General features: G+C 39.4%; 1 pseudogene; it reads left to right on the top strand.

The window, feature by feature from the left end:
• Positions 1-17572: 17572 nt before the first annotated feature.
• LOC140845418 (potassium/sodium hyperpolarization-activated cyclic nucleotide-gated channel 1 pseudogene) lies at positions 17573-19850 on the top strand (annotated as a pseudogene).
• Positions 19851-20191: the final 341 nt, after the last annotated feature.

Consider the following 20191-nt stretch of genomic DNA (forward strand, 5'->3'; position numbering starts at 1 on the left):
ACATAAATGAGGCTAATGACTTTAAAAATACATGAGGGAAATAGCTAATATTAAATAAGGCTAATAATGCCTTAAAATATAGCTCATCCACTTAGGGGTTGAAAAACCAAAACACATTTCCTGGCATTGGGATTAAATCACTTAAATGAATATTTAGGGCATGTATATTATTATCTTCCCCTTCATCATTATTATCAAAGCATCTTATTCATAATAAGAATGTGGCATGTGGACCCATTTATGCTTCATCATATAATTAAAGCAAGTGACGTGCTCTTTGGGAACTTATTAATGAAACAGAACAAAAATAACAGGACTATATTAAGCTAACCAATATTTTGGATCATTGAAAGTGGAGGAAAAAATGGACATCCTTTTCCTTTCATAGCTGCAAACCTGAATGCTATTTAATAAAATTATTCCAGCATTTCCTGTTTCAGTAGGGAGGGGTTTCCCATTGTGAAACTCCCCTTCAAAGGTGTCCTGACTTATTCTCAGTAAGTTACCATTAGCTGTATTCCAGCACGATTCTTATGAAAAAGGAGATTAAACCTTTCATATCTCCGAATCTAATCAGCTGTCCCTCTATGGTGTTCTAATGGTCTAGACCCACTGGGTTAAAAAGTATGGAAGGATCAGGTTTCCTAGAAAATATAGTGCATGCTATGCTGTTGTGAGATAGCATCCATTTGTAGAAATTGTAGGGAAAGTACTGAACTGGTAGTCATTAAACTAAGGTTCTAGTTCCAACTCAATTTCTAACTTACGAAGCAACCCTTGAAAGTCTTATAGCCTCCCATAGTCTGTTTCTCAACAAATAAAATGAAGAACTTTTAGGGTATAATGTCCTTAAGATCTCCTTCAGATTTAAAACTTTAACGAGGCCCACAAAATCTGTATGTCATGCCAGAATTCAACTGAAATAAATATAAATTTACTATGTAAAACACAACACAAACAAGTGCTTTGCACTCATTTCCTAAGTGCTGTTTTGAAATTCTAAGCTGTATGACTCTTTCTAAAAATCAGAGCACCATGCACTTTTTTTTAATCCTATTAGCATAGAAGCCTTAAGAATGAGTAAAATTCCTAGTTACAAAACTGCTTAGAATTCTTTGGAAATCATCTTCAGTAAACATGGAATATATAGCTACCTATTAGAATGACTAAATATGTTTCTAAACATGCCAATAAAGCTGCTACTTTGAAGGAAGAAAACTATCAGATAAAAACCATTTTTGAAAGATGTTAACTAGACAATGGTGATTATTTTTCAATATATACAAATATTGAGTCATTATGTTATACACCTGAAACTAATATAATGTTATATGTCCACTATGCTTCAATTTAAAAAAAGGGAAAAGGTGAAAAACCACTGTATTTTCTTTTAGAGAAGCTGAAAATGTTTCTCTAATCTATTTTAAAAATTAAGAATAGGCAATATTGCCTTATAGTCAAGAAATTTAACAACCAGGAAGGAGAGGCAGATATTAGAGAGGATTTTTTACATATTTCATCAAAAGATGAAAATGAAGGAAAAGAAAAATGAGAGAAGAATAAAAAATAAAGATATTCACAGAGACAGAGAAATAGAAAGACAAGCCAAGAACATAGGGACAAAGAAGAATATCAGAAAGAATGTCACTGAAGTTAAGTAGAGAGGAAAGATAGACAGACACTCTACAAATAGAACATCAGTCATTCTAAGACAGGTTTCAATGAGGAAATGGCTTACTTAATGGCTTTGAATGAAACAGATTTCATAAACATTCATTTTAAGCCATAAGGGGCATATGGGAAATAACCTCTTGGAACTGACTTCTGGGCTAGCTGAAGACAAAACTGAAGACTGAATCAGACATTCTCCAATGTGATTTCAGCTAATTAAAATTAACTTATTCAATGGGTATTCCCTACATTATTGTAAAGTGTTAGAAACTAACTAGAAACCAGTGCCTTGTCTAGAACGGGGATGAGAAAAATTTAGGAAAAGATATAAACAATTTTTCAAAAGTATTTTGTTCTCCATGGGAAAAATAAATCATTTATAATTTTTCATGGGAATGATTTATTTCTAAGCTTTTAAATAATGTCTTATTTAAATGATATCATTATCTTCCCCATCCTCATTATTATCAAGGCATTTTATTAATTAGTTAACCAACTGTTAACATCACTCTCTTCTCATGTTATTAATTCAAGATAGAATATTTCTGATATTAAGGATTTAATTGTTCATTTTTTAGGTTTTATAGATGACTCTTATATTTAAAAAAATATCTCTATCAATGGAAGATATAGTAGATATATATGACTGAAATGATATGATTTCTTTTAATGTAATTTGGCAGAAATGTATGTGGGGGTTTATAGATTTTTAAAAAGTCCCAGTATTGACAGTAACTGAATTTGGAAGATGGGTACATAAGGGTTCATTGTATTTTTTCCATTTTTGTGTATATTTGAAGTTCTCTGTAATAAAAAACATAAAGCATTTTTTCCTTTAACTGTGTCAACTATGTATAAAACATTTCACTGTGTCCAGAGGAAGTAGCTAAATGAATTCACACTTTCTGTTCCAGAGTGTCATGAAAAATTCCTGAGGAATTTTTGTTACGGAAAATTCTTTGGTTCTTACATTCTTTTGCAGTGACTGTACAACTTTATTTGTCTTAATTATTTAAGTTTTATTTTCAGAAGAGCTGAACCTGAATTTTCTAAATTTCCCCTTCAGAAACACAGGAAGTCTTAAGAAATGGATGAGAACCAGGTATTTAGTGTACAGTTTTGCATTGTGTTCTTATTTAAACTAAGCCACGAATTCTAAAAGCAGAAGTGGAAGTGTATTGGTGACTTGGGTGGAGATGTCTCAATTGTTCCATGAGAAACCTGGAGAAAGACGTGCATTTGCAAGTCTTGATTTGGTTACCAGGCTCAGGGCTCACTTTCGGGGTCTCTCTGTTGAGGCTGTAGCATGGCTGCAGGGCAGTTACATCATAAAGTGGTTAAAGTTCAGTGAAGACCCTGCCCATAGGAACCCCATCTTCCCCAGATTCCCCCACTCCAGTATTCTCGCCTTACAACCTACACGCTTTCAATCTTCTGCAATGTTCCCTGTGCGAGAAAACTGGAGCACTGTAACAAGACTTCACAATTGCATGAGAAGACAAAAACAATTTAGGGACAATCATAATTAAGATACAGCAGGATTTTGATGCAGGTAACAAAAAAGAAAAATAATCCTCACGCCAGACGATGTTCCTAATAACAAAAGATATAATAATCCTCAAGCTAGAGTAAGTTCCCAATGCACAAAGACTTTGGGGCGATAAGGCACATCTTTTAATGCCATCAACATAGGCAAATCTAGTTCATCAGGTAGGATTCAAAGAAGAGAGGGGGCCTGTGGTAGGAATGTTGCAGGCAGGTGGCCCCTTCCATGTCCACTATGCCATACTTTTACTGCTTTCCCCTTTGGGTTTACTGAAGTGTATATATGTGGCTACTGCAGGTGCATACACTGGCCATTATGTTTAAACAAAAGTCCCTGTTGAGATGCTCCTACCTGCTGGCCATTCAGGATACACTACTGTGGCCTTTGGCGGCCACACTCCTGTAAGTCCAGGAACACACAGGAGACCAGCTTCCACGCCTTGTCCCCAAGGTGTCAGGAAAGCCAGCCATCATTGTTGTATATGTCGAAAGGTCCAAGGCCATGTTCACTCAATGGAGTCTCCATGATTCAGTGCAGTTGGTGATGGCAGCAAGATGTTACTCTGGTGGCCAAATCTCGACTTCAGTGGTTCTTCCTTTGTTGGTGCTTGCAGTTGTATAGCGGTAGCAGCCATATGTGTTAACATGTCCACCGGGCTCAGGGCTTCACCTGTGCGTCTCTGTGTTGAACCCATAGCCTAGCAACAGGCCAGTTACATAATAAAGTGGTTGAAGTTCCGTGAAGATCTTGGCCCTAGGAACCCCATCCTCCCCACACCACCCTGCTCCAGTATTCTCGCCTTACAATCTACACGCTTTCAATCTTCCGCAGTTGTCCCTGTGCGAGTAAGCTGGAGCACTGTAACAAGATTCCAAAAGAGCAACAGAATATAACAACAACTTAAAGACAATAAAAATTAAGATACAGTAAGATTTTGATACAGGTAAAAACAATTATAATAATCCTCAAGCCAGAGGAGATTCCTTACAACAAAAGTTGTAATAATCCTCAAGCTATATGAAGTTGCCAAAGCACAAAGTCTTTAGGGGCGATAAGACACATGTTTCAGTGGCGTCAATGTAGGCAAATCTTGTCCATCAGGTAGGATGCATGCAAGAGACTGGTCCTGTGATAGCACTGTAGCCGGTAGGTGGTCCCTTCCATATCTAGGATAGCATACTTTTACTTCTTTCCTCAAAGGGGGTCCTGGAGGGTCTATATATAGTGCTACTGGAGGTGCATGCACTTGCCTTTATAATAAAACACAGGTCCCGGGTAAGATCCTCTGGCCTTCTGGCCATTCTGGATACACTACTGTGGCATTGGGCAGCTACCCTGCTGTTATTCCAGGAATACACAGGAGACCTACTTCCAGCCCTTGTCCCCAAGGAGCCAGGAGAGCCAGCCGTCGTTGGTCCATGTGACCAAAGGTCCAAAGCCATGTCCATTCAGTGGAGTCTCCAGGGTTCAGTGCAGTTGTTGATGCCATCAAGATGTTATTCTGGGGGCCAAACCTCGGCTTCAGTGATTCTTTCATGGTTTGTACTTGGAGTTGTATAGGGGAGGCAGCCCTATGTGCTAACATGTCCACCGGTATCAGTGCTCCCTTTCGGGGTCCCTCTGCTGAGGTTGTAGCCTCGCTGCAGGGCAGTTACATCATAAACTGGTTGAAGTTCAGTGAAGATCCTGGTCATAGAAACCCCACCTTCCCCACATTCCCCCACTCCAGTATTCTCGCCTTACAGTCTACTCGCTTTCAATCTCCCGCAATGGTCCCTGTGCGAGAAAGCTGGAGCACTGTAACAAGATGCCACAATAGCAAAAGCAGATAACAACAACTTAGAGACCATAAAAGTTAAGGTACAGTTAGATTTTGATACAGGCAGCAAAAATCATAATAATCCTCAAGCCAGAGGAAGTTCCTAATAACAGAAGATATAATAATCCTCAAGCCAGAGCAAGTTACCTGTGAACAAAGACTTTGGGGCAATTAGAAACATGTTCTAGTGGCATCAACGTAGGCAAATCTTGTCCATCAGGTAGGATGCATGCAAGGGAATGGTCCTGTGGTAGGACTGTAACAGGCAGGCATTCTTTCCATGTCTGTGATACCATCCTTCTACTTCTTTCCTTGTGGGGGTTACTGAAAGGGCTATGAATAGTGCTACTGGAGGTGCATGCTCTGGCCATTATGATAAAACAAAAGTCCCATGTAAGATGCTCCTGCCTTCTGGCCTTTCAGGACACAATACCGTGGCCATTGGCGACCACTCTACTCTTATTCCAAGAATACACAGGAGGGCAGCTTCCAGGCCTTGTCCCCAAGGTGCCAGGAGAGGTAGCCATCATTGGTCCATGTGTTGAAAGGTCCAAGGCCATGCCCATTCAATGGATTCTCCAGGCTGCAGTGCAATTGGTGATGGCAGCAAGATGTTATTCTGGTGGCCAAACCTCGGCTTCATTGATGCTTTCTTGGTTTGTACTTAGAGATGTATAGGGGAAGCAGCCATATGTGCTAACATGTCCACCGGGCTCAGAGCTCCCTTTCTGGGTTCTCTCTGTTGAAGCTTTAGTCTGGCAGCAGGGCAGTTACATCATAACTTGGTTCTAGTTCAGTGAAGATCCTGGTCATAGGAAGGCCACCTTCCCCACACTCCCCCACTCCAGTATTCTCGCCTTACAGTCTACACGCTTTCAATCTTCCGCAATGTTCCCTGTGCGAGAAAACTGGAGCACTGTAACAAGACTTCACAATTGCATGAGAAGACAAAAACAATTTAGGGACAATCATAATTAAGATACAGCAGGATTTTGATGCAAGTAACAAAAAAGAAAAATAATCCTCATGCCAGACGATGTTCCTAATAACAAAAGATATAATAATCCTCAAGCCAGAGTAAGTTCCCAATGCACAAAGACTTTGGGGCGATAAGGCACATCTTTTAATGCCATCAACATAGGCAAATATAGTTCATCAGGTAGGATTCAAAGAAGAGAGGGGGCCTGTGGTAGGAATGTTGCAGGCAGGTGGCCCCTTCCATGTCCACTATGCCATACTTTTACTGCTTTCCCCTTTCGGTTTACTGAAGTATATAGATGTGGCTACTGCAGGTGCATACACTGGCCATTATATTTAAACAAAAGTCCCTGTTGAGATGCTCCTACCTGCTGGCCATTCAGGATACACTACTGTGGCCTTTGGCGGCCACACTCCTGTAAGTCCAGGAACACACAGGAGACCAGCTTCCACGCCTTGTCCCCAAGGTGTCAGGAAAGCCAGCCATCATTGTTGTATATGTCAAAAGGTCCAAGGCCATGTCCACTCATAGGAGTCTCCATGATTCAGTGCAGTTGGTGATGGCAGCAAGATGTTACTCTGGTGGCCAAATCTTGACTTCAGTGGTTCTTCCTTGGTTGGTACTTGCAGTTGTATAGCGGTAGCAGCCATATGTGTTAACATGTCCACCGGGCTCAGGGCTTCACCTTTGGGTCTCTGTGTTGAACCCGTAGTCTAGCAACAGGCCAGTTACATAATAAAGTGGTTGAAGTTCCGTGAAGATCTTGGCCCTAGGAACCCCATCCTCCCCACACCACCCTGCTCCAGTATTCTCGCCTTACAATCTACACGCTTTCAATCTTCCGCAGTTGTCCCTGTGCGAGTAAGCTGGAGCACTGTAACAAGATTCCACAAGAGCAACAGAATATAACAACAACTTAGAGACAATAAAAATTAAGATACAGTAAGATTTTCTTACAGGTAAGAAAAATTATAATAATCCTCAAGCCAGAGGAGGTTCCTAATAACAAAAGTTATAATAATCCTCAAGCTATATGAAGTTGCCAAAGCACAAAGTCTTTAGGGGCGATAAGACACATGTTTCAGTGGCATCAATGTAGGCAAATCTTGTCCATCAGGTAGGATGCATGCAAGAGACTGGTCCTGTGATAGCACTGTAGCCGGTAGGTGGTCCCTTCCATATCTAGGATAGCATACTTTTACTTCTTTCCTCATAGGGGGTCCTGGAGGGTCTATATATAGTGCTACTGCAGGTGCATGCACTTGCCTTTATGATAAAACACAGGTCCCGGGTAAGATCTTCTGGCCTTCTGGCCATTCTGGATACACTACTGTGGCATTGGGCAGCCACCCTGCTGTTATTCCAGGAATACACAGGAGACCTACTTCCAGGCCTTGTCCCCAAGGAGCCAGGAGAGCCAGCCGTCATTGGTCCATGTGACCAAAGATCCAAAGCCATGTCCATTCAATGGAGTCTCCAGGGTTCAGTGCAGTTGTTGATGATCAAGATGTTATTCTGGTGGCCAAACCTCAACTTCAGTGATTCTTCCTTGGTTTGTACTTGCATTTGTATAGCGGAAGCAGCCGTATGTGCTAAATTGTCCTCAGGGCTCAGGGTTTCCTCTCTGGGTCTCTGTGTTGAACCCGTAGCCTAGCAATAGGCCAGTTACATCATAAAGTGGTTGACGTTCCATGATGAACCTGGCCCTAGGAACCCCATCCAACCCACATTTGCCCACTCCAGTATTCTTTCCTTCAGTCTACACGCTTTCAATCTTCTGCAATGGTCCCTGTGCGAGTAAGCTGGAGCACTGTAACAAGACTCCACAAGAGCAAGAGAAGGTAACAACAACTTAGAGACCATAAAAATTAAGATACAGTAAGATTTTGATACAGGTAACAAAAATTATAATAATCCTCAAGCCAGTGTAAGTTCCTAATAACAAAAGTTATAATAATCCTCAAGCCAGAGGAAGTTCCCAATGCTGTAGGGGCTAAGATGCAAGACTATCAAGTATCAAGGTAGAGTGGAGGCTCAAAGATAAATTCTCCTTGGGGTAATTAAGAAATTGTGTCCATGGGTGTGAAACCATCTTATTTGAGATATGTCTAAGGAATCAGGATGGTTAGTTTATGAACAAATTGTTTATGAGAGGGTAGAGGATATTAGAGATGATAGTTGGATTTCACTAATTTGGAGTTCCTGGCTGTAGGAACAATACTTTTTCCTTGGTTCGAGCAGGTAAAACCAAAATGAGGAGGGAAAAAAATATAGAGGGAAGAGAAGGAACATAAGAGGTAAAGGAAGTGACTCATATTTTAAGACTCTCACTCCGTGCTAGGCTTATACCAGACACTGTATAGGAACCATTTTAGTTAAGTTTGCCAGTAAATAACTTGTCTGAGATGCTGCTCTTGGTTGACAGTCACCCTACTTCTTTTCTTAAGAGAGATGATTTGACCAAACATAAGGGGAGAAAATATTTTTTTGACAAGGCAATAACTAGATAATCTAAATAATCATAGATAACAACATGAACAGTAGTAAAGGACACTAGTAATTGTACAAATAATGACTGTGTGTGTGAGCTGAAGTAGGTGATATCTTTAGAAAAAAAGCAAAATTTGCTATTCTAGTTTAGAACATTTATCATGATATATAATCTATCTACATATATTTGCATAATTATTCCTTTATAATATCTGTATTTGGAAATATGCTATATCCAACCTGTTTCCGAAGATTACAAAAAAAATGAATTATTTCAAAATACATCAAATACTACAAAATTTCCACCTATTTAATGCTCTGTTCTACTTTAAATTTCCTTAGATCCTATTCAAATCTATCTGACATCTAAAGTGCTTCTACCAGCCAAGCTTTATATGCAAATTGATTTAAGCCAAGTGTTACCATCTCTTATGCCACAAGAGATGATATTTTACTAGTTCACTAGTATAAATACAGAAAGTTTTCAAATACAAATGTAGAAAGAAAACCAAAAAGTAATACCCTTGCACATTATTAGAAGACAGTAGATTAGAAACCTATGAAATTTTTACGAAATTAATATTATGATGCACAACAGTGAGTCACTTTTATTTCACGATATTTGGTACAAAAGAAGGTAGCAGCTTCCTGCTTAAGGTTACTATGAACAGCCAAATAAAAATTTTCCAAAGAAGTCTAGAAACTTGGATTAAATATGCTTTCTTACAGATTTCTGTTATAAGTTCCTGATTAATTCTGTGTTAATACAATGGCAAACTCTGTTTCAGAGGTCAGAGAAATATTTCTGAGTTGCAAAATTCTTGAAGTTATTTGCTCTAACATATAAAATGACTTTATATAGGTGATGATAATGTCAGGTAGATTGAAATGTTTATGGCCAGGGTTAACTAATATCAGCAAAAAGAACATTGGGTAGTTGATATCTCATATTCTAAGGACTTTTGGAAGCATATATACATATTTATGTAGGCCAAATTAAATCTCCTGGGACATACTCCTTATAATGTTAAAACTGGAAACAGAATTTTCCAATGTGCCTGTGATGGGGTGCATTACTTTCAGTTTTCCTCTTCAGTAAGTGAAATAACTCACCCTGTTAAGAAAATAATTTTAAAGGATAAAGTAAAGAAAAACAGAAGAATCATACAGAATTAAAATTAATATACCGAGTTCTCATTATTTATGCAATTGATTATGATATAGGTATTCATATCCAGATTAAATGACCTGTTTCCAAGTAAATTTGTGCTAAATTTTTAAGGCACTGATTGCACTGCTAGGAAATTCCTAGTTGAATACTCAGAGAGTAAATAAATGAGATAAAAAAACAAAGAATGTAATAACCAATAAGTCTAGAAACTACACCAGAAGATTCTTTAAAAAGCTTACATCTGTAGGCTGCACTTAACTCATTCTTAGGGAGTACAATTTTATTTCATTTTATATTTTATTTTCCGTATGAAGTCAATTTCAGCCCCCAGAAGTAAATTCATGTTATACCTGGTAAGTAAGAACATATATCTACACTTGAAGAAAACATTACCAAAACTTTCAGATACTTTCTTCATTATAGACATTGCACAAAAACCCCAAAGATATGCTGTGTTACTTAAAGAAGGTACATGGAGCATTTGGCAAGCTCTACTACAAAGGGAGGAGATACCTAGCAAGAGAACTGATATTACATCATCTAAAACTTAAGAACAGCATTGTCTTGTCAATGGGTTTCAGCCCCCCGCAAGTTTGCTGTGGATTCAGTGTGACCAAAGAAATGACAGTAGAATGTTTCTTTGGGGTGAAAGGGTTTATTACCCATCTTGTTCTCTGGGCAGTAGGTCGAGCACTAGCATCTCTGCCTCTGCCCAGAGCACTAGGCCAACCTCTCTATATAGTGCAATAATAGCTAATTGCCTAAGGATGTGGAAGCAGTAGCCTTGCAACAGACCAGTTACATCATCAAGTGGTTTAAGCCCAGTGAGGATCCTGGCCATAGGAACCCCAACTTCCCCACAAGCACTTAATGTGGGCCTTGGGTTCATCCACAATTATTGAGCTCATAAGCATTTTAAAATAACTTGCTCTGGGCTCAGAACTCAAGAGGGCAGGCACTAGAAGGTATACGGTAATCTTACTGAATGACCGCTGTCAGTAAAATGTCTTAAGCCATCTAGGGAGACAAAAATCAATACTCAGGATACAATCAGAAAATCCAGTACAAGAAAATAAAAAGTGATAAATTAATATGTACATAATTTCTAAGGAACCTGAAGGATAGAATGGATACAGATGACTAAAGTGATTTTTCTCTCTGCCTTTACCCAAACCCAAATGCACATACACAAAAAGTGAGTAAATAACATAGGATTCTCTTTACTAAAGTGGTTCTCCAAAATAATTTAATATCGGGATAATATTAGTCACAGAGAAGCCCCTACTGCATTCATACTGAATATGGAAATTCAGTTTATGAAATCTAAGACTCGCTTATAATCTAAAGGTTTACCTTTGTTCATTGCTGGATGTGTGGCATTTCTTCATTCATTCATGGTAGAAGCAAAGAACAGGGAGGCTTTAAAGGAAGAAGGCACAATTTGAAGTGTTTTTGCACTAACCAGTGACTGTTTTCACTCTTACGAATATGCCTTCATTTGTTCTATTTCTCAATAAGAAATCATTGAGGACATGCTGAGAGACAATGTCTCATGAGTTTATGTTGGTAATAAACGAAGCCCTTTATTTAACTTCTGAAAGAGCTTTGTTACTGTAAGTCTACATGTAGCCCTTAGTTTTTCCCTTGATGATTGAAACTTACTGTATAGAGCATGTTGCTATTTAATTCAATGACTCATTACAGCAAACATTAAGCCCCTCCTAGATGCCCCTAAGACTTAGAAGATAGAAAGATCATTGAGACTTTATGATAAAAAATGACTGTCATCTGAGGTTATGGGTTAAATATTAATAAAACTCTGGAGATTTAATTGAATTTTACCTTTTATAGATGAATAAATTTCCAAAGAATATATGTATTTGTCCAAATCCTTACAGCCAAGGGTAATCAAACAGGATGCATCATCTGAAGGGATGAAGAATCCACTTTCAGTTACTTAAATGTGTGTTGGTGGAGACTTCAGTGCGTCTGCACAGGGCAACTCACACATGGCAGCTGGCTCCCCCTTGGAAGAAGTGATAAGAAAGAGAGAGAGAGGGCAAGAGGAAGGAAAGACAGAGAGACAAAATAGAAGGTGCACTGCTGCCGTATTTTACTGGTAACACAAACCAACCCTGGTACAGTGTGGGAGGTGATTACATTAGGTTGGGAATACTTCCCACTGTGATCAACTAAAAGACGTGGCAGGCTAGGGTTAAACTGAAAGAAGAGTCAAACTAGCCAGATGCAATGGACTGAACTGCAACCCTCTGATCTCCACCCCAATTCATATGTTGAGGATCCAGCCCCCAGTGTGATGGTGTTTGGAGAAGGAGCTGCTAGGAGGTGGTAGGTTCCAATGAGATCATGAGGGTGGGGCTCTCATGTTACAGGGTCAGTCAGGAGACATTGTAAGAAGAGACCAGAGAGCTTGCTCTCTTCCATGAGTGGAGCAGAAGAAGGTGACCTTCTGGGAGCCAGGGAGACAGCTGTCAGCAGCAGACCATCCTACCGTGACCCTAATTTTGGACCTCCAGCCTCCAGAGCCATGATAAAATAAATTTCTGTTGTTCAAGCCAGATTTTTTTTGAAGTATGCTGGTGGTTACTGATGAAACTTGAAAGGAAAGAGAGCTTGGAATATATATATATATATATATATATATATATATATATATATATATATATATATATATATACACACACACACACACACAGAGGGCTACGGCCAAGGAGGAGGATCTCCCTGCAGAACGCACGAGAGGCTCCTCTCTGAGACAGGACCACAGTGGGCCCAGGGAAAGTGAAGATGGGTGATTTCCTGAAGTCCTGTGTATGGTACATGAGGGCTCTCTGTCTCTTAGTCCACATGGCAGAACAGCCTGGAGCCAGGCATTTTTATTCTCCTAAAATGGGAGTAGGGGGAGGCCAGAGCCAGTGGTTCTCTCATAAAGCAAGTGAACAAGCTGGGAAATTAGTACAGTTATGAGAGATATTGGAGGCCCTGGAATAAAGCCTTCCCCATGCTGGCATTCTGGGAAATACAAAGACAAACTCCTCACCTCTTCACTCTAGAGAGAAAGTCCAAGTCCACAAATTATGCCACACACTGGAGTTTTCATCCTTAAATGTGGTCATCAGTGAGTTTCCTGAAAATATTATTCAACATTCAAGGGAAAGACCTAGACACAGAGGCAGAAACAGCAAGTCCAGAGAGTAAAAAGGAAGGATTCAGAAAACAGAAGAGAAATTAAAATGTAAACATAGAGATACATAAAATATAAAAGAAATATGATGACAAAAGCCTTTTTTCTTTGCATTTTGTTTTATTGCAGTGTATTTTACATCTGTAATCCACCCATTTAAAGTGTATGATTCAATTTTTTTTAGTAAATTCACCATATTATGAAACCATCCCCATCCATCAGGTTTAAAACATTTTTCATCACCCTGAAAAGACTCCTTGTGTCCATTTCTTATTAATCTCCTTTCTGACTCAGTTCCCCGAAGCAACTGCTCATCCATTACCTGTCTTGATAGGCTTCCCTTTTTTGGATATTCCACACAAATGGAATCATATCATGTGTAGACTCTCATGTCTTGCTTCTTTCACTTATGTTTGTGAAGCATACTGAGGCTTATCCAAGTTGTAGCACATACGTGTAATTCAACATCAGAACTCTCAATACCTATTGGGAGACAGAGGATATATCTACAACAAAAGAGAAGGATATAATGACAAAGCAACAAACATAGGAAAATGGAAAGTGCTGGAAATTAAAAATGTACCAAAAATTTTTAAATATATCAAAAACAATGGGAGGTAAAATTGAGGAAACCTTCTACAAGAGTAGTAATCACAATTAACAGGTTTTTTTATGTTCCTTCATATCTATTTTTTGTATTCTGTGTGCCTGGTTTTTAATTTTTTAAATAAAGTTTTTTAAATAAAAGCTATACTTGTCCACAAATAAAAATAATTTATATGAGAGAATGTGAAAAAGAAACAAAAATAGATAGCATATCTACAAAAAGGACTGTTTTCCATCCAGAGCAGGACATGTTGGTAGATTTTATTGTCATCTTACTTATATGTGATCATCTTTATCATATTATACTTATAATCTTATATCTATGTTTTCTCACTTAAGCTTTCATGACCATTTTACCATAATTACACAGACCTTATAAGCTTTACTTTTAATAACTGCCACATAGTTCATCTGGTGGCCATATAATTATGAATCTTGACTTATTGAACATTTAGGTCATTCCCATATATTCAGATGTATAAATAAATGTATATCACCACATAAACAACATTGTTCTAATTTATTTCTAGGTTACATTGTCAAGTGAGATTCCTGGGTTGATGAGTAAGGATATTTGTTAAGACCTTTGTTACGTATTACTGGGTTATTTTCCCTGAGGTTCATAACCATTCTACATAGTGACTTGTTCGGATTTGAAACCAATGCTCAGAAGTAAAACATTTCTCACTAGCTTCTTTGCCTTATGTAGCATTTGTAAATTATATAATATGGCATTAATACTTAAGTGACAGAGGGAATTAATCTTGGGGTAGTATTGAAAATAGTTCCTTTTATTACATTTTTTTAGAGTAGCCAGGAAATTCCATGGTGTGAAAATAAGCTTTACGCTTAACTGATGACCAATATAGATTCCTACACACATCCAGTGCGCATGCGCATACACACACACACACACACACACACACACATGAACAATGAACACTCAGCAAAATTATTTATTAAGTTTCCATCATGTTTATCAGCATAAACAACAGCAAACATAATTGGGGGCTTAGGAGGCATTTTCTAAAATCCTCTCTATGCTTTTTTAGTACTCCCACAGTGCTTGCCTTCCTCTGTATCATTATCCTTACCAGAGTGCATTTAAATGAACACTTAATTAAGATGAACTCTTTTTTTATTACCACCAATATAGATGTAAGACAAAGTAAATGTTATGTATGATTTACCTTTCCAACCCTAATATCAAGTCCACGATGTCTACCACATAATTTACTAATGATATTTATCAACATGAACTGCACTTCTTTAAAAAAGTTCAGAGGAGTGTGAATAGGCCCCTTTTGGTAATTATTTTACTATATTTCCTTTTGTTAAGCAACTGTGCCTTTCAGAAATGCCAGTCATTTTCCTTTCCTTTTGAAACAAATCTTTATTTCTTGTTTTTTAGAGAGCTGACCAAGGGACGCCGCACTGCCAGTGTTCGAGCTGATACATATTGTCTTTATTCGACAATTTCAATGAGGTCCTGGAGGAGTATCCAATGATGAGGAGAGCCTTTAAGACAGTTGCCATGGACTGACTAGACCGGATAGGTACTCTTTCTTCAGTTTTCTAATCTTCTTTGTGCACAGTGTAGTTTTAATCTAGTGGACTGATGTATGTTTGCCATCATAAGTCCTAAATGTAAGGTTGTAGATTGCTTGTTAATTAACATACAAATAGCAGTTGGCTCTAGCCATATTTCTACTACCTAACTTTTTTAAGTATTCATCTCTATTTTTACTAGCTACACAATCTGATTTCCCCAGTGATACCAAGACAGTTTGAATCCTCAAGTTAAAAGCAATGATAAAAATTCTAGGTAGCACTAAAATTGAACTAAAAATACATAGTGAGTCTACATCACAAATCAAATTTTATTATGAAGGTTTTTTATTTTTTAAGGATCAACTTTACATTTTTATCCTTAGATTGAGAATTTGAAATGTGTGCATTTTAATTGTCTCAGTAGAAACTTCTGGAATTGTTTGTAATACAGACTCAAGCAGAAAAAGCCTTGATAGAAGTGCCTTATATGGATACTTTACTTGCAAATATCAATTTATTTGAAAGTCTTCTCTGCTCTCAAATAAAAAATGTAAATTAGACTTTAGTAGATAAACTAGTTTACAGATTTGATTAATTGCCATAGCAAAGTTAGATCAGCTGGGCTTGCTGTTCACTTCCCAAGATACGCTGGAACATTCTGATGTCAGAAAGTGGTATGGATTCATTTTCTACACCTAAATCCTCTTCTCCCACCCTACCCTGCTCTGCCCCCTTGCCCTGCTTAACTCTACTCATCCCTCCTTAGTTTAGACATCACTTCCCTGTAAAAACCTTCTCTGACCTCCTGTCCCACTAAGAGTCTGAGTATGCTGGGTATGTCCTCTCCTACTCATCGGAAGGTCTTCCATTACAACATTGCCTTCATTATTGTAATTGCTTCAGAGATGCTGAGACTTATGAATGCAGAGATTGTGTCTAATTCACTATTACACTCGCAGTTCCTAGTACACCATGAATATTGTAGAAGAGAGGTAGGGAGGGTTGATGAATCAATGAACTCGAAGGAGAAAGGGCTGGGATCTTTGGGAGTAAACAAAGGTCCTTCAACTGCTTCATTCTTATTAAAGGTAAGGACTTCTGACTGATAAAGTCTTGTGTCAGCTTTTCTTCTACACTTTACTTTTTTTTTTCACTCTATATTAGTAGTACAAAAACTCCACGAGGGTCTGAAATTCAGTTAGAAGTAAGGGTGGTATTTGGACATTGCCTTTAAACATAACACACATATTAGAAATTCATATTGACAACTTAGAGATGTAAGAGGACATAGTGTCCAGGGAGACAAAGCCCATTAAAGAAGTGAGTACTCCTGAGAACATCTTTACTTAATTTGAAAATAACATCCCTCTTTGTGGTGTATGAATTCTCACGGTAGAGCTAGGAACTAACTTCTGAGCATAGGAGTTCTTTCCTAAGCCAGCTACACAGCTTTAGAGAAAACATTAAAATCAGGCTATTTCAATAGAGAATTTCTGTTAATCTCATAAAGAGGGTTAAAATTTCACTCTTATCTAATTTATTACAGTTAATTTTTATAAAGAAGTTGGCATAAAATGGTTTGCAATCAATAATATGGGCCATAATATTGCTAATAAGCACCAAGCATTTGCAGTTTTGATACCTAAAAAGTTCTAACATTGTACTACAAGTTACAGTATTTTTCTACAAGTCCGTAGATACTTAAAATTATGAAATACTGACTATTCACATAATCACACAGAAATATACTTCTCCATTTTATGGCTATTGCTTATGAATGTATACAGTATTTAGTGTTAACAAATCTCTCTGTAAAATAGGAAAATTAGTTAAGGACAACTTTATTGCTAAAAAAACGGATTGTGTACCCAGGAGGCACAGCCCTTGGTTGGCTATGAACCAAAAGTGCAACCAGAGGAACAAAGGGAGAGGATTGTTTTTATAGTAAAAGTTTCTGGCCAGGTTTCGGCACAGGCCCATTATGTAAATGAGGGAGGCAAGCTGTTACATCTGGATTGGTTGATGTGAGTTGTAGATGATTGATTTTCCAGCCCTTGTCTGTTTTGGCAGCAGTAGTGGGACCATGTGAGGGACTGGTTTGGCTTTGGAGAATATACCTTATTTTATGGGTCTTCCAAGAACGCAGAATAGTGTGTCATCTCTTGTTAACACATGGGTATCCTACTCTGTTTTGCTTTGGGCCTCAGTGAACCTGACAGAAGCCATCTTGTTTTCTGGCATAGCTGGATTTTGGGAAAGGCTGAACTCATTTGCTTTCATGTTGTTTTCACATTAGTTAAGACAGTATGCTCAATCATCATTTATATTTATTACTAACATAGGAGGTTTTGTTCTTTGGGAAGTTAGGACAATTCAGTAAAGAGAGACAGTAACTATTTTGGCAGTCATCTAAAATGATAGTTTTACCAGTCAAGTAAATTATAGCATGTATTTCCATTAAAAAATATTCCTTGTTACTTTAGATATGATACTTTATTTAGCAATATGACAAATTGATTTACTTTTCCATTACTGTATTCACCTGGGTACCATTTTATCAAGAGGATATAAAAAAAGTCACCAATTTTCTCCTCTTTCGTCAGTCTAATTTTATTTCTGATGGTCATACTGCCAGAGAATGTCCACTTATTGCAAACCACTCCAATGCCAATGTCGTCAAAGAAGGAGACGTAATGCTTATTGAGGTACTAGAGTGAGCCAAGAACCTGCCCTCTAGGAGGTCTCTTCAATCTCACAATCTCTCAGATGAGGAAAGATTATGAGGTGGTTCTTGATCTGACTATGCATAAGAATTCCCTGGGGACATTTGCTTTTGAAGTACTAAAATCTGGACCCCCTGTCTGGTTATTCTGATTTAATTGGCAGGGTACAGGTGGCAATCAGTATGTTTTAAAACTCCAAAGATGAGAAAAATATAAAGTGGTGGGGAGGATCACTTGCATAGGCCTTGCCATAGTGCTTCACAAACATGCATGTGAGAATCATTCAGGGATCTCAGTAAAATGCAGTATCTGGTTCAGCAAGTGGGGTGAGACCCAAGAGGCTAGAGGGCACTCATGCGATACACGTGCGGCTGTCTGGTTGTTTGTAGTAAGGATCTACAAGCAGATTTATGTTTTCTCTTCCCAGTCCTATTAGTTTTTAACCACATTTTCACGGGCATTGTTCTTAATCTTGCTGTGCCCCATTCTCCTTTTGGGTAAAGTGGGATTGTGAACACGCCTACCCCCTAAGAGCTGAGGATTAAAAACAATAAATCTCCCTAAAGCCTTCAGTTGAGTGTCTGTCAGATAGTAAGTGTTCCATTGTCTTTCTCGAAAAAGTAGCTTTCAACTGAACTTTTTTTTCCAGGCCCATCCTGATCCAAATGCCCTCTCCTCTCCCACGCTTCAAGGCAGCTCTCATGTTAAATATCTCCATTTCTTCTGTAAAATGGCAGCCATCTTACAGACTTTTCAACTTGACTTACATAGTAGGTAATATTCATCAGAGAGACAACAGGAAGCATGCAGGGCAGGAGCCACACTTGGCATTTGCTGTCGAGGTGAGTACTTGGCTTTTAAGCCTCTCCATTAAACACTGGCACACTTCGGTTCTCAGGAGCCACTCTTACTTGCAGTTGTCATCAGTCGTTTGTAGGCTTTCTAAATGCCCTTCTTTGTTCTGCTGACAGGAAAGAAAAACTCAATTCTTCTGCAAAAGTTCCAGAAGGATCTGAACACTGGTGTCTTCAACAATCAGGAGAATGAGATCCTGAAGCAGACTGTGAAACACGACAGGGAGATGGTGCAGGCGATTAATTAATTACCCTCTGATTAATTACCCTCAAACTGCAGCCCTGAATTCCACGTCTTCGACCACAACGCCCACCGTGCGCGTGAGGACCCAGTCCCCGCCGGTGTACACGGCCCCCAGCCTGTCTCACAGCAACCTGCATTCCCCCAGCCCTAGCACGCAGACGCCGCAGCCCTCGGCCATGCTGTCGCCCTGCTCCTACACCACGGCGGTCTGCAGCCCACCAGTGCAGAGCCGGTTGGCTGCGCGAACTTTCCACTACGCCTCTCCCACCGCTTCCCAGCTATCGCTCACGCAGCTGCCAACACTGTTACCGCAGCCGCCACCACCGCAACCGCCGCAGCCGTCGCAGCCGCAGCAGCCGCCGAGCAGCTCTACGCCAAAAAACGAGGTGCACCGCAGCGCGCAGTGGCTGCACAACGCCAGCCTGACCCGCGAGGTCAGGCCTTTGTCTCCTTCACAGCCCTCGCTGCCCCACGAGGTTTCCACTCTGATTTCCAGACATCATCCCACCGTGGACGGATCCCTGGCCTCCCTTCCTTAACCCGTGACAGCGGTCCACGGCCCAGGCCTTCAGGCAGGGGGCAGGGGCACTGTCCCCCAGCGAGTCACCCCGTTTGGACAGATGTCATTGGGAGCCATTTCCCCCAACCCAGGAGCACCCCCACCTGCTCGCCCTTCACCGTCAGCTGCTCTTCAGAGAGAGTCCTCAGTGTTGGCAGCCGCGCTCAGAAAATAGCGCCCAATGCAGGGCAGCCAGAAGGCCCCGAACTTCCTAATGACAAATCATCCCACACCACTAAACTACATGCTAATTGCGCCTTGGCATAAGGACCAATGAGACCCACCAAATGGTTATGCTAATAAGGCATATGGAGCCGCACCAACCAGGTCAGAGCATGAGAACTATATAAGCAAGCCTCTCCTTCCCCTCTGGGTCCTGCCCAACTCATTTGTTTCACAAAGAGCTGAAGAATAAAGCTTTCTGCAGAAGAATCCTGCTGTTGTTGCATGCTGTTCTTGCCGGCGAGGACAGGGCACGCGACACCTCAGTCTTAAAAACAGACCCAGATGCAGAAAAGCCACGATTTGCTTCGAATTTATGATCCATGCTGATTGTGAAAGCAGAAATAAATACTGTAATTAACTGAGGATACTCTCAGAACTTATTTTCCTCTGTCTCCTGATAGATCCCCTATAGCCTACTACGGAGAGATATTTTAGACAGCTCTGGCCTACATGCAAAATGTAATATATATATATATATATGTATATATACACACACACACATATATACTATTAAATATATATCTAAATTCCTAAGAGAGTTCAAAAGA

Source organism: Manis javanica, chromosome 2 (genome assembly GCF_040802235.1).
Source record: "Manis javanica isolate MJ-LG chromosome 2, MJ_LKY, whole genome shotgun sequence".
Lineage (NCBI taxonomy): Eukaryota > Metazoa > Chordata > Mammalia > Pholidota > Manidae > Manis > Manis javanica.